Here is a 13,315-nt window from a genome sequence, read left to right as displayed (position 1 = left end):
TTTCTGTTTTTAAATTTAGCCAAATTACTGATTCCTTTTTAATTTGGGGAATGGCTAAAACCAATACAACAATAGGATATGTCAAGTAGATTGAATTTAGTATTGAAGAATGTTTCCCTCCACCATGTTTTCAAATAAACAGAAGCCCTTAATTATAGTTGAAACATTTGCTATGCTCTTATTTAGGGTTCTCAAAAAATCTTTCTCTTCTTGATTATCTCAACTCTTTGTTTAAATGTGCTGTTCTAGATAGATCGGAACTCTGATAGGTAAGGTTCTATTTCATTCGTGATATTGTGGTAATTGTGGATCCTGCAATATTAGGCTTCCACTGCAGTTTTGATTTTAATTAACTTACTTTGCACAAGCCACAATTTTGCATGCATTTCGCACTAATGTTCAATGCCTGTAAAGTGTAAAAAGGATAAAGTGACTGGATTCGATTTCTACAGCAGGTGTGTTAAGACTTTGTCTTCTGAATTTTATATTGTACTAGTCACTTTTTTTTTAATTAATGTAATATATTTACAGCAAAGCAAAACATCTGGTTATCAAAAAGAATTAGCAGGTATAACAATACTTGACTGTTTATCATTCCAGCAAATGTTTCGTAAACAAATACTTCTACTCTGGCTTTTCTAAATTACCGCTATTAAAAAAGACCCATTATTACTTTTCCTCAATTTTCCATGTCTTGTTCACAGCTCAGCTGCAATTATTTGACGGTCATCCCATGACTCAAGTAGGGCCTTGCTGATAAGGTTATTTTTAAAATATCTTATTTTTATCATAAAGGGCCAGATTGTGCCCCTAGCACTGTGCCTGCAGGGGACTCTGGCTAAGAAGGAAAGGGGCGTGTATTTGTGTGCACATGTGCACCCCTCTGCATGGCATTATTTATCATTGCCCCCATCTCCACATGTCCCTTCCCTGCTCCAAGACAGTGGTGTACCAGGGGTCTCCAGTGCCTGAGGGCCATACTTCCATGGTGCCCCTCCTCCCCCCCTTAGCAGTGCCCTGCGGGAGCAGGAGTCTGCGGCCCGTGTCCCACTCTCTCCCACTCCCTCCGTCAGTGGCAGCGCCTTCTGGGGGAGGGAGTGTCTGTGGGCCCATGTCCCACTCTCCCCCTGCTGTGGGGGCGGCAGGGACTTTCCAATGCCGGGGGGGCCATGATGGGCTTCCTCCTTGAGCCCAGTGCAGGGGCAGAGGGGCTGGGAGGATGCCCTGGCTGCCTGCGACAGGGAGTGGCTCCTCTGAGGAGAGCCTGGCTGGTGCCCCTCCCCTGGCTGGTGCCCTCCTGCCCCCGCCCCCGGTATGCCACTGCTCCAAGACCTCAAAGGGGGAGCTTCATGGTTCCAGGAATACACCAAGGGGGAAGGCCAGGGAACCCTTCTCTTTTCTCCCACCCCTGCTAGTGTATTTGGGTTTTGCAGAACAAGTTAATGCAGACTTCTGATGCAGGAACTGTTTCATGCCTCTCCAATGCATTGAAATTCCCCTTCATGGAGTTCTAGTGGGCCTCTCTGCCCAGGAGTCAGGGGCTAGTAGAAGGCCCCAGGGCTAGTGCAGATAGTCTTGGCCTCTTGCAGATCTCGGGGGGTGGACAGAACCCTAGCTCATTAGATGAAGTGTGGGGGTAACTCCAACCCCTTCTCTCATCATGGAGTGATTTTGAGAAATTTTGAATTTTTCCTTTCTTCTCTCTCCTCCCCTGTGTTTCTCATGGTTGGGGTGATGTTTTTTTAATGTCATCCTAAGTTTGGTCCTGATTCAGCTCCAATTGAAATCGATGGCAAAACTCAGATTGACTTTATTGGAAGTTGGTGCAGGCCTTTTGTGATTTTAGAGTTCTTTAATTCAATCTTATTAAACACTTCAGTGTGATAGTTTGAGTTACTGTAACTTTTTAAAGCAATTACCTTTACGTATTTAAAACTGCATAGCTAAAATGGCTCAGACAAGTTTTGTCAAATCAGGAGTTGCAATACTAAAACCCAGGCAAATCTTTGTATATGTATGGATCCATGTGTGTATTAGTTTCAGATTTTGCAGTGTGGAAGCCTCTCTAAACTTGATGCATACAAATGACTGGTATCTTTTAAGTATGGACGCTATTCTGTCTTTGTCTGTAAATTGATATTTAACATTCATATGTGTATCTTTCTAGGTTCTTATGTTGTCCTCATCACTGTAGTATCTGTTTGCCTATCAAGAATTTATGGATTTATCTTGGTAACACCACTGTGATGTAGGAAGGTATTATAAGCCCTCTTTTAAAGACCAAGAACTGAGGCACAGAGAGTTTACATGACTTGTTCAAGGTCATAAAGTCTATGGCTCAACTAGAAATTCAACTCAGATCTCCTGAGTTTCAAACCAGTGTCTTGAACACAGGATGTCCTTCCTCCATATAGTCTTGATTTACTTTTTTAAATGGCTGGACATTGTATGTTCAGTATTGTGTCCCATTATACATATGCAGGTGTGACCCCTTAAGAGCACACTTCTGAACAGATGTTACAAGGACTCCCTTATCTATAGCTCTAATATGTTTGTGAATGGAAAATTCAAGGAGAATTTCCTTTGTCACATTTAATTGATTACATAAGAAAATAAACTTGGAGATAGGTGACAACTTCCCTTAGGGATTCCACTCAGAAGTTGCAAAGGTCAGGGCTTATTTGGTGAAATATCTTCTAATAAGAAAGCATCTGGCTTCTCTACCATCTTGCACCTTGTGTGGAGGTTGACATCTGTTCAAAATGGGCCTGATAGTGTAGATTAAGAGTAACTTTATTGAAGTCAGTAAGGTTATATTGGTGTAAAACTGGTGCAAGAGGAGAATCTGACTTAGAGAGTACAAAGTGGGTGTAAAATGGTACCACCAATGAGTTGAAATGATTGATTTGGTAGCATTTTGTATTCACTTTGCACAGGTGTAAGACTGCAGAAGATATAAGTAAGCAGAAAATCAGGTCCATGATCACCTGGAAGATGATGAGGTGAAGCAGATGTCTCAGTCACCTTTGCTGCCCTGTTACAGGCTCCTTAACATCAGGGCTTTTCCAAGCCTATGGTACAGTAGAAATATCTAATGGGTCACTTTGTGCCTGTCATTAGAAGAGGTCTCTGAGAGAGGTTTTTTTCCCTTGCAACCGCTGCTACGTTTTAGTTTTAATTTTGTTTATTTTAATGTAGTCATTTTTCTTGATACAGATTTAGTTTAGAGTGAGATATAATTGTTTTGTGTGTGTGTGTGTATTTGAGTAATTCACTTAGGCTTATTCTATTCTATTCTATTATGCATGCAGAGTTGACTTTCTCAAATGGTGGCTTTCCTGTACATGACTGTTTTGAACAGCAGTAGTAATTTAAAAAACAAAAACAGAAAACTCCCACCTCCCTGGGACATGCATAAAGTTTGACAAGCTGTTCCATGTTTTGGGAATTGGATCTAGTGTAACCCATATGGTTGAGTTTATTACTCATTTTTTTCTATGTTTTCTGCTGTTTTTTCCCTCCATGCTTGCTTTCCTGACTTCTTGGGTACCAGTAGAAGGATGGTCTTGGGTACCAGAAGGAGGATGGTCTTGTGGTTAAGGCGGTGGGTTAGGAATTGGAAAAATCTATGTACTGTTTCTGTCTCTGCCACAAGCTTCCTCTATGACTTTGGAAGATCCACTTAGCCCATCTCTGCTTTCAGTTTTCCCATCAATAAAATGGGGATAATATCACTACTTCACTGAGTGTTAGACTGAATTCATTAATGTTTGTGAGTTGAATTAACATAATAGAAAAGCCTATAAATAAACCCTTCCAGGGTGATAAAAATTCTTCTGGGGAAGTGTTTTTCCCCCACCCTCCCCCAATGAATTAAAAGTGAACTTGATGTAAATCCTAGCAGAATGGGGCCTTGTTTTCTTCTCACTTAGGAACCCTCTATTTTAGTAATTATAGTTTAGGGTGGAGGAACTCAAATCATGTTCATTTCAGGACATGTTGGGTGCAAATGCCTGGGAAGTTTACACTGGAGAGATCTGTTCTGTTTGGCATGGCTAATCAGGAGTGAGTCTGGAATTGCTCATAGCTGTCATTCAGGTTTTGTTTCAAAGTCCAAGGACCTACTGGGAAAAACAAAAAGCTAATGAAAGCTGACTGTATTTCAACCCAAACCCCATGGAATCTGAAATGATGTCTTGACAGTCTGTGTATTCTTATTCATCTACATTCTTGTGGTTACTAAGGTAACAGGTTTTTAGAGGCTTTACATCTTCATTGTCAAGTATTTGCTACACTTATTGTTGCTGTTTTCAGATTAGGGCAATTCAGACAATGCTTTTTGAAAGGAGGTTTAAAAATACAAAAAAGGGATATAGTGGAAATAGATGTCATGAATCAGTTGCTCTGTCTCTCAAATCTGCAGTGCTACTTTTGAGGGTCTGGATCCAAACATTTATCTCAAAGTACATTTTAGTTGACTGACTTGGAGGTGTGAAAGTGCAAATTTTAAAGACCTTTTGAATTTCACATTGGAAATGAGCTTTTGCTAACAGTCACAGTAATGTTTATTCCCAATAATCACTATGAAATTGCAAATAATTTTTTTAATTCCCATAAAGGATTTTGGAATGTTTCACTGTGAAAATGGCTGTACCTCGTAATGCACTAAACTTTTAAAAGAAAAAAATATATATTTTGATTTATGTCCCACATATTAATGATCTAAATGGAAGAGAGATTTTTATAAATGGAATAATACTGACTTTTAACTGCTCTCAGTAATTGCTGCTGCCTGTTACAGTTATGATTTTCTGTGGCCCTTAACATGAGAATTAGATATATTTTATTTTCATAGATGAGAGAGAACCAAAGCAGTACATCTGTAACTCCTATCCTTACCAAGCAGAAGAACTTTGGGCGTGTTTGAATCCAGATCTGCATCTGAATGTTATCTCAGATTCATTTTTAATTATTATACAATTACCTGGAGCTTGTTAGTCACATTACATTTGTATTAATATCTCTAGGAAAAAGATTGCCTTTTTATTTACAATTGTTTCATTTTTTTTTCTATATTTGTTTTATTTTAAATTAATACAAAACCTTGTAGCCGCATAAAAGCCATGGATGCTATTTGGAAACCAGCTTTTTCAAGGAGAAACATGCTTATTCTTACTAACAGCTATTAGAAGCTGCTGATAAGTTCGGCATGGAGGGCACAGACTTAAAAACGCTCAGAACAGAAAACGTTTTATTAGTTTGGCTTCTCCTGGACCTGTAGCAACTTTAGAAGATGCACTGTCACCATTTGCACAACCTGAGTTAAGAGAACTGTATTTCAAAAACTTGTACAAATTTTGGCTGCTGCAGGGCTCTAAAACTGGTGGTGTTTTTCAATAACTGAATTCTGATCACATCTCTGCCAATGACTTGCTGTTTGACCTTGGGTAAGTCATTTAAACTTTTGGTGCTGTAGTTTCCCTTCTGTGAAATGTGGATAATTCTTAACTACCTGCTTGGAAGATAAGCTGTAAAATTTAGTCAGGGAATGTTTATAAAGTGCTTTGAGAACCTTGGATGGTAGATGTCAAACATTCAAGTCAAGAAAGGCAAAAGCTGAAATTTGAACTCCCAGTCTTATTTCTACCTCTTATATGAATTATTATACAGGTTTGAATTATATGATCACATACTATTTCTCCCATAACACTTTTAGTATTCAACCTTGTGCATATTGTTATTTCTAAAATAACAACATGATACAGTCTATAAAACAATGCTTATTCACAGAGGAGCAGTGTTATGGTTGTGCGTTAAGTCTTAACTTCCACAATTGCTCTATTAACTTTGAAGCCTTGATGCTGCATTGATATAGTTTTTTACATTCCCTTGTTTTTTGTTTTGTTCTTTGGTTTCTCCTTTTTTAACTTGAAAAAGTCTGGTGCTATTTAGTTGGTGCTATTTAAAAGCTTTGTGGGTTTTGCCAGCAGAGCTTGTTAGCTCCTTGCTCCAGACTTAATTGGCGCATGGAGCTAGAAAAATGCTGTAAACTGGATCTGAAGAAGCTGGGGAAACTTAGAAGTGAATACGGTTTGTAAGTTATTGCTCCAAAGCTGTTAAATCACTTAAATTTCTAATTCCTTTCCACCTCTTTAGGTGAATTTGTTAAATCCATTTAACCAAATGGATGTGCAACGTAGTATCTGTTCATGTATTCACCCTGCATCCTCTTAATGCAATTTTGTACAGTGCATACTAAATCTTACTACTTTAAAAAGTCACTCTATTTTAGAACCTTCTACTTTTTCAAATTTAGCTTTGCTAAATTACTCATTTAGCATCATGACATGTCAAGCTTGACACTTCAAAGTAGTTATTCCTAAAAATAAAAAGTAGACAGATTTTGTTATGAGAAATGTTTTTGTACCCTCTCGTCTGTAGAAGAATGAAACTCTTCCAAAGTATTCCCCAGCAGCCAAAGATAAATGTTTCCTGAACATCTGAATATCTGAAAGGGGCTTTGGAGGGAATTTGTTTTGTAATTTTACCTGTAGCAGTCACAGTCAGTGCTTTAATCCACTCTCTGTATTCATTTTAAAACTGAATGTACACAAGAAAAAGAACTATAAAATGGCACCTTTCTGCATGTAGTACAAATCAGTCTTTAGCTATCTGGTAGTTACTTAACATGTTTCATTCAGAAGAATCCTAGAGTACTTTTGAAAAAACACCAAAGCTAGTGCAGTATCTCTCAAAGTCCCCAGGGTAAATTATCCATCTATAACTACGTGTAGTATATTGGACAGATCCATGAACAGGTATGTATTGTGGGTAAAAACCTGGCTCCATCAAGTTTTATGGCAAAATTCCTATTCGCTTCATTGGAGCCAGAATTTTACCCGAAGTATGTACCTTCAGGATATGTTCGTTATAAAGATAGGATACGTTAGGAAAAGTGCCCATTGCTGTTAATGGTTGCAGTTGAACTAATGCTGGATTTGGTTTGATAGCATAGACCAGAACAAACTCTGTGGAGCACCGTTTTACCAGTATCATAAATGGTGCTGAACACAGTCTGTTCTTGGTATGCTTGCAGTCAAACCATGCTCAGCTGCATCAGTTGCTGATACCCATTGTCAGCAATGGGTGACTTTCCTGGCATAGACAAAGGTTCTGAGGTTGATTAGCAAATACTGTGACTACGGAGCAAATAATACTAGCAAAAAGATGGTTGGTTGAGGTAGGATGCAGAAGGCAGGTTGAATTACTCCCTGCAATCAAAGATATGGAAGGTACTCACCAAGCGTTTTACACAAATAATAACTTTTTTAAAAAGTATGTGTAAATGAAAAAATTAAATCCAGAGAAAGTGGACTGTCAGCTTTTCTGAATTTATGATTCATTTGGTTAGATCAGACCCTTAATGAATCTATGTATGTATGTATTTATAACACACCTAATCACAGTGGCATATAGGGTATACAAACCCCACACTGGGATGGAAGGGGGTAAAGGACTATACAGGGTCTAGCTAGCCCTGCCCCTCCAACCCAGCAGAGCATGCTCCAACTGGAGACAGGGTTAAAAAGGGAGCAACCACCCACCTCAGGAAGGGAATGGAGGCTGAGGAGGAGGGCAGACCTGCCCTAAAGGCTCCTGCCGAAAGAGGGTGGAGAAGCCTCCCTGAAGGAACAGGGCTGTATGTGGAGCCCAACCAGGGCTGGCAGTTTTGGTTTCCTTTTCTTTTCCTCTTATCTGTGACCAGAAGCTGAGGGAAGGAAGCAGTGGTAGGAAGCGACCCAGGGGAGGTATCTCAGAGGGCCCCTCCTGGAGGCCAAATGCTGCTGTCCTTCCTAGGGCCCTGCGTCAGAGCCCAGTGGAGTGGACGGGCCTGGGGGCTTCCTTACCACTGCCCACGACCGAGTGGATGCTAACCACTAGGCTCCTCAGCCCACTGAGGGCCTTGTTGCAGGCACTTATATTTTGTATGCAAATACAAAAAGCAATACTAAATCATAAAGGCAGGAAATACATAAGTTTCTGTAAGGTTCCAACCATAATGCCAAATTGGTGGTTGTATTTCTTATATGTGTTATGGAATATCATACATGGTGTGTGTATGTTTGTGTGTGTGTATATATATAGTAATAAGCAGTACAGTTAACCAAAATCAGAAGAGAAAATACTATATAAGTGCAATGCAGCAGAATTAATATTGCGGGTGGAATCCTATTTTTATTGTTTACTGTTAGCTGTGAAATCTGAATGTCACACTTCCATGATTATTTTTTATTTAATTTCCTGAGTGTTGTATAAAAAAGGGAGGAATCCTAGAAGATTTGGGTTGGAAGGGACCTCAGGAGGTCATCTAGTCATCAGAGCAGGACCAACTTCAACAGGAGAGGGACAGAAAATTGTCGTTTATTACGCTTGTGGAATTTGTAAGCCCCAATGATACCAGTATTCAGCAGGTGGCAGTTGGAAGTTTTTGCCAGTGGAGCCTGTAAATTCCTTAGCTCCAAAAGCAATCACTGAGGTGTCATATTTACGATCCCAGATCTGCAGACAGTACCACATGAACTGGTCTATGCACAACACTCTTCCACCAAACCATGGAGAATCCTTGACATTTAGTACAGCCTGGGGCTATATTAAATCCCCTTCATTCCATAGTAAGCTCTTCAGACTGAGAAGAGGAGTGTTTCAGAGGTGTCAGTACATAGGGGAGAGTCCTTGCAGTGCTATTATGGTTGCTGCAAGTGGGCAGGACACCAAGTTGCTCTTGTGGAGGCACAGGACAGCCAGCTCAGGCCCCCCCTCCCCGCGATCCATTTGGACTTTAGGGAATACTCGTGATCTGCAAATGGCACCCCCATACTTATTCCTCTGCCTGGTAGAATGTGTCTTGTCTTCAGTGAGCCCTGCGTCAATCAAACATCAGCCGTTTTTGTTGTTGTCCCTATCAGTTTTTTTAAAAATAAACAGAATATCTTTTTTCACAATAAAAATTTATTGTTTTAAATGTTTTATAGTTCAAAAGTGGCCTAGATATTTTGTTCCAACTCTTTAAAATAATCCATCAGGCAGAGACAACACATGGAAAATTTCAGTCCCGAAGGAGAAATCTCTGAGCACATGGAATCAGGTCAGGAGCTGGAAACTGTTTTGCAGCTGCAGCCTTACCTTTAACAGTTACCAGGCCCACCTATAGTGGATGTGTATAGTACACAGTCCTAGGTCAGCATATACAGTGAAGGCAGATAACTTTACATTTAATAGATTTAAATTTAAAATATCACCAAACAACTCTACTTGTAACAGTGGTCAAAAACAAAACGCTGACCAGCAGAGAGAAACTAATTTAATCTTCCATTAAATGTAAAGCACTGGAAGACAAATTAATGAATATAATCGAAGTTACATTACTGATCAGATAAGACATAGGGTAACCCATGCATAAATCCATCTTAAATTAGAAATGGAAGGAGGTCCAACAAAAAACAAAATAAAACACCTGGCATTTGTGAAAGTAACTTTTGAAATTGTGGAAAGGGAAACTAAGTACTAATCTGCATGTTACAAAATTGCTTAAGGATATATTTTTTCTGAGATAACAACATAATAATATTGGGTGAGGTTCTTTGCTGCATCTTTTAGAGGCACAGCATGGACTTTGCAGCCTAGGAGGTAATGGGACCAGGAGTAAGGTGCTTTTAAGCCTTGGGGGGGCCCATTGTCTGAGTTATGGCAGCCTCTTGGGGCATGAATTCCCTGCAACACTGCATGCTATGGCCTCACCCACCAACACATGCCTTCTGCCCCCACCAGGCCTGCTATGTTGGAATCCTCAGAGGGCAGTCTGGCAAGATATTCCATTGCATGCATTGATAAAACAATAATATATTAAATGCATTGGTCTATAATTTTCAATATATTGATGATGAATATATTGAAAATTATAGACCAATGCATTTATCTCCTTTTCCAATGACAAGTTTGGGTACAGTCAAGGCTACGAGCAGATTCCATCCACATCTATTTTGAGCCTGTTGGGGGTGTTGCCTGAATGGCTTCATGTACCACGGTACACCACTGTGTCTTTGGATATCTGCAGCGTCTCTCTTTATGCACTCTTCCATAGAGAACAATCTAGGCAGTTGGCATGGGGTCGTTCTAGCAACATGGCTAAACCACATTAGCTGGTGCCTTTTGATGACGGTAGTCACGTGCTGCACTTTGTCTTCTACTGATGTCATCATTTTGTAGAACGTTGATGTCACTTGTTGATGACAGCCACTATGAAGATGACATGTTATGATGGGGAACCCAAGTAACAGAAACAGTCTACTTGTTCAGTGTCTAAACGGTTAATGACAAGTTTAGCCCATTTCATGATTTTTTAGTTTGGTCTTTTGTTCATTCATTTCTACTCGTTCTCTGCAGCCTCCACTACTAATACTAAGGGAGTTGGACAAAATGTTTTTTAAGTAGAGAGAAAAAAGCATTGGACTGAGAATGCATCCCTTTTTGAATCCACTTTTCACTGCAAATCAATCTGTCAGATCCCCGTGACTCATGCTGCATGCCAAGCTTTGCTATACAGACTCTGCAGAATTTGAATCAACTTGCTGCTAAAATGATATCACTTGGGTATTTTCCACACAGCCTCTCTGTTAACAGAGTCATAAAGTCAACAAATGGGCAAAATGGGCTTGTTGAACTCTGTATCTCTCCAAGATTTGACTACAAACAAATATCTTATCTGGTGGAACGCCCAGGTCTAAAGCCAGCTTGTGACTCAGAAAAGATTTCCTCTGCTCTTCTTTTCATTCGGCTGAGGATCACTCTACAGAACACTTTGCTATAAATGCTTATAAGACTTATTCCTCTGTTATTGTTGCAATCTGTTGGATCACCTTTCTTAAAGAGAGGTACAATAATTTGAATGTTGCCAGTCTTCAGGGACTTCACTCTTTTTCCAAATGAGGTTAAATAGTTTGCAAAGGAGCATGACCAAGTTTCTTCTGCCATGTTTTAACACTTCATGCGGTATGCCATCTGGACCAACTGCTTTATTGTTTTTCAGGGACCTCACTGTGGCTTCAGTTTCTACTTGCAGTATATGTTGTTCTTCCTTGTTGCCTTTGCAGCTGATAGCCTCAAGATCAGCTGGGTCAACTTGACTATTTAAGTTCAATAGCTGATGGAAATGTTCTCTTCATCTTGTAAGCTTTGGATCTTTATCTACTATATAGCTCACCTGAGCATCCCATAGTTGACTTGTAAAGGGACACACCCTTACTCTGGTGGAGAGGAGACTAAAACTCCTCTGGGCCAGTTCAGCACTAAGGAGGTTCACCTGCAAGGCTTGCCCTGCCTGGAGAGGTCGGGGGAGGGATCTTAAAAAGGGAAAATCTGCCACAGGATCTGGAAGAAGTGGTGAACAGGAGGAAGCAGCTGCACCACAGATATTGCTGAAACAGAGACAGATCAGCTGAGAGGGAGTCAGTTGCAGGCCTCTCTGCTGCACCGACCAGCTGCAAAGCAGTACACCGCAAAAGGAGGCTCTGGAAGTAGATTCCACTAAGCGACACTAGAACCTGATTGACCAAGCTGAAAGAGCTGAATCTAGAAAGACTGCCTGACAGGCCACCTTTTGCCTTTCTTTGAGTTCACTTAGATCCCACTCTCTCTTTTTCTCTCTCTCTCTCGCTCTTTTTTTTTTTTTCTTCTTTTGTCTGTTTTAGTCAGAGAATACCTCATGCTATGACTTGGAAGGAAGAACAGTGTAAAGGACTGGCAGCGGGGTTTGAGGTGGGGTTCAAGGGAGCCCCTGCCTTCCCCCCCTCCCTTTGTTACAGATGTTAATTTCTTTGGTAGAAATCTGGCATTCTGAAAAAGCCATCTTGCATTACTTTTTTTGCAAGTGTTGTTCAAGCTCTTTGCCTTCTCTCAAGCCAATCTTTCATAGCCTTTTGAACCATTCTTTTTGGGTTGTTATTGAGCTGCCTGTATCTGTTTTTTCTGCTCAGTGCAATCTTGAGTTTTCAGAAGTTCTTGATACACTTCCCTTTTTTCTTCTTGATAAGTTTTCAGTCTCTGGTGTTAACCAGTCTTTCCCTTTTGGATACAACTTTATCCCTAAAACCACCTTCCTCATGGTATGCATGGTATCTTTCACTTCTGCCAAGAATTGTTCTACTATTGCATCTTCTAGATCTAAGAGGGGGCAAAGCAGCCACTGATGGTGTTCTGAAAGGTCACCGTAGTGTCTTTTTTTTTTTTTTTTTTTTTTTTTTTTTCCTCAGAGCTTTGACACTATAAACATTCCCCCCCCTTCAAATTTTAGAGTATTAAGCTTGGTCCTGACTGGTAGGGATCACTGCCTGATGTCCTGACTCTGTGTCAAGGCTTTCTGTACACTGTGCAGTCTAGTATGTTTATTTTCTGTGGTTGCTTTACTAAGATGAAGTCAATCGTGTTTTTTGTAGTACCACTTTTTTTTTATTGGACTCACCTATGCTGAAATACTGTTTGTTACAAACAAGTTGTTGATGGCACCAAACTGAAGTAATCTATTTCCTCTATCATTTCTTAATCCCATTCCTTCTTTTCCCATGATGTTCCTCCCAGTCTGACTAATCATTTCCAGTTTTGTCATTAAAGTCCCCTATTCCAAGCCAAAAAAATCTAGATGTGGTTCTAGATATTATATGTGGATAAATAAAAAACTTGATCCTTCTGTTCTTCACTCTCTCCTTCCCCCCAGATTGCTTTAGCTGGTCCCATTTTTGCAATTATATGGAAATGTACAGAGAATTTGAAACTGAATAATGGAAACTAAAGTAGGTCATAGGCAACATCACAGACCTTCTGTGGAATCACACTACCCAGTTGCATGGTAATAATATAATTTTACTAATAGAGTTTACCGTAAAACAAACATACCATCTTAAAATGTGTGATTTATTAGATTTATTTACAGAAAATGTGTAATTGGAAGTTTTAAAAAGAAATCTTAGTTTTTGTTTTGTTGTAATTCAGTATAATAATATTATATAATCCACAGGATTACTATGGTCCCCTTCTTCCAGTATATTAGTAAATAACAGTAGGAATGATGTACCCAATATATATGGAATGCTCTCTACTGAGTAGTTAAGCCATCACTATCTGTTAATTTAAATGCCACCTGAAAAATTACCTTTTCCATGATACCCACTTTAAGGGAGTTAAGAATATTTATCTTAGATATGTATCTTTTTAAAGGAATATATATATTTTTTGAAAAACTTCAAAATTTTAACCACTTTAA

The 13,315-nt window shown here is 39.6% G+C and overlaps 1 long non-coding RNA gene across 2 annotated transcripts in view; it reads left to right on the top strand.

Annotated features, from left to right (window-relative positions):
* LOC137151577 (uncharacterized) overlaps nt 1–13,315 on the top strand; it is an 82,200-nt gene that overhangs the window by 15,341 nt on the left and 53,544 nt on the right. The window contains exon 1 of one of the 2 annotated variants that reach the window (XR_010919312.1): nt 12,557–12,901. The exons of the other annotated variant lie outside the window; for it this stretch is intronic. This is a non-coding gene — a long non-coding RNA (uncharacterized lncRNA). Of the gene's footprint in view, nt 1–12,556; nt 12,902–13,315 lie in introns of those variants that run through there. 2 annotated transcript variants of the gene reach the window in all.

The sequence above is a fragment of the Emydura macquarii genome, unplaced genomic scaffold (genome assembly GCF_026122565.2).
Source record: "Emydura macquarii macquarii isolate MOO-44397 ecotype Brisbane River unplaced genomic scaffold, CSIRO-AGI_Emac_v2 contig_212, whole genome shotgun sequence".
In the NCBI taxonomy this organism is placed as follows: domain Eukaryota; kingdom Metazoa; phylum Chordata; order Testudines; family Chelidae; genus Emydura; species Emydura macquarii.
The sequence above is the reverse complement of the archived record's forward strand: the minus strand, read 5'-3'. Positions and strand labels throughout refer to the sequence as shown.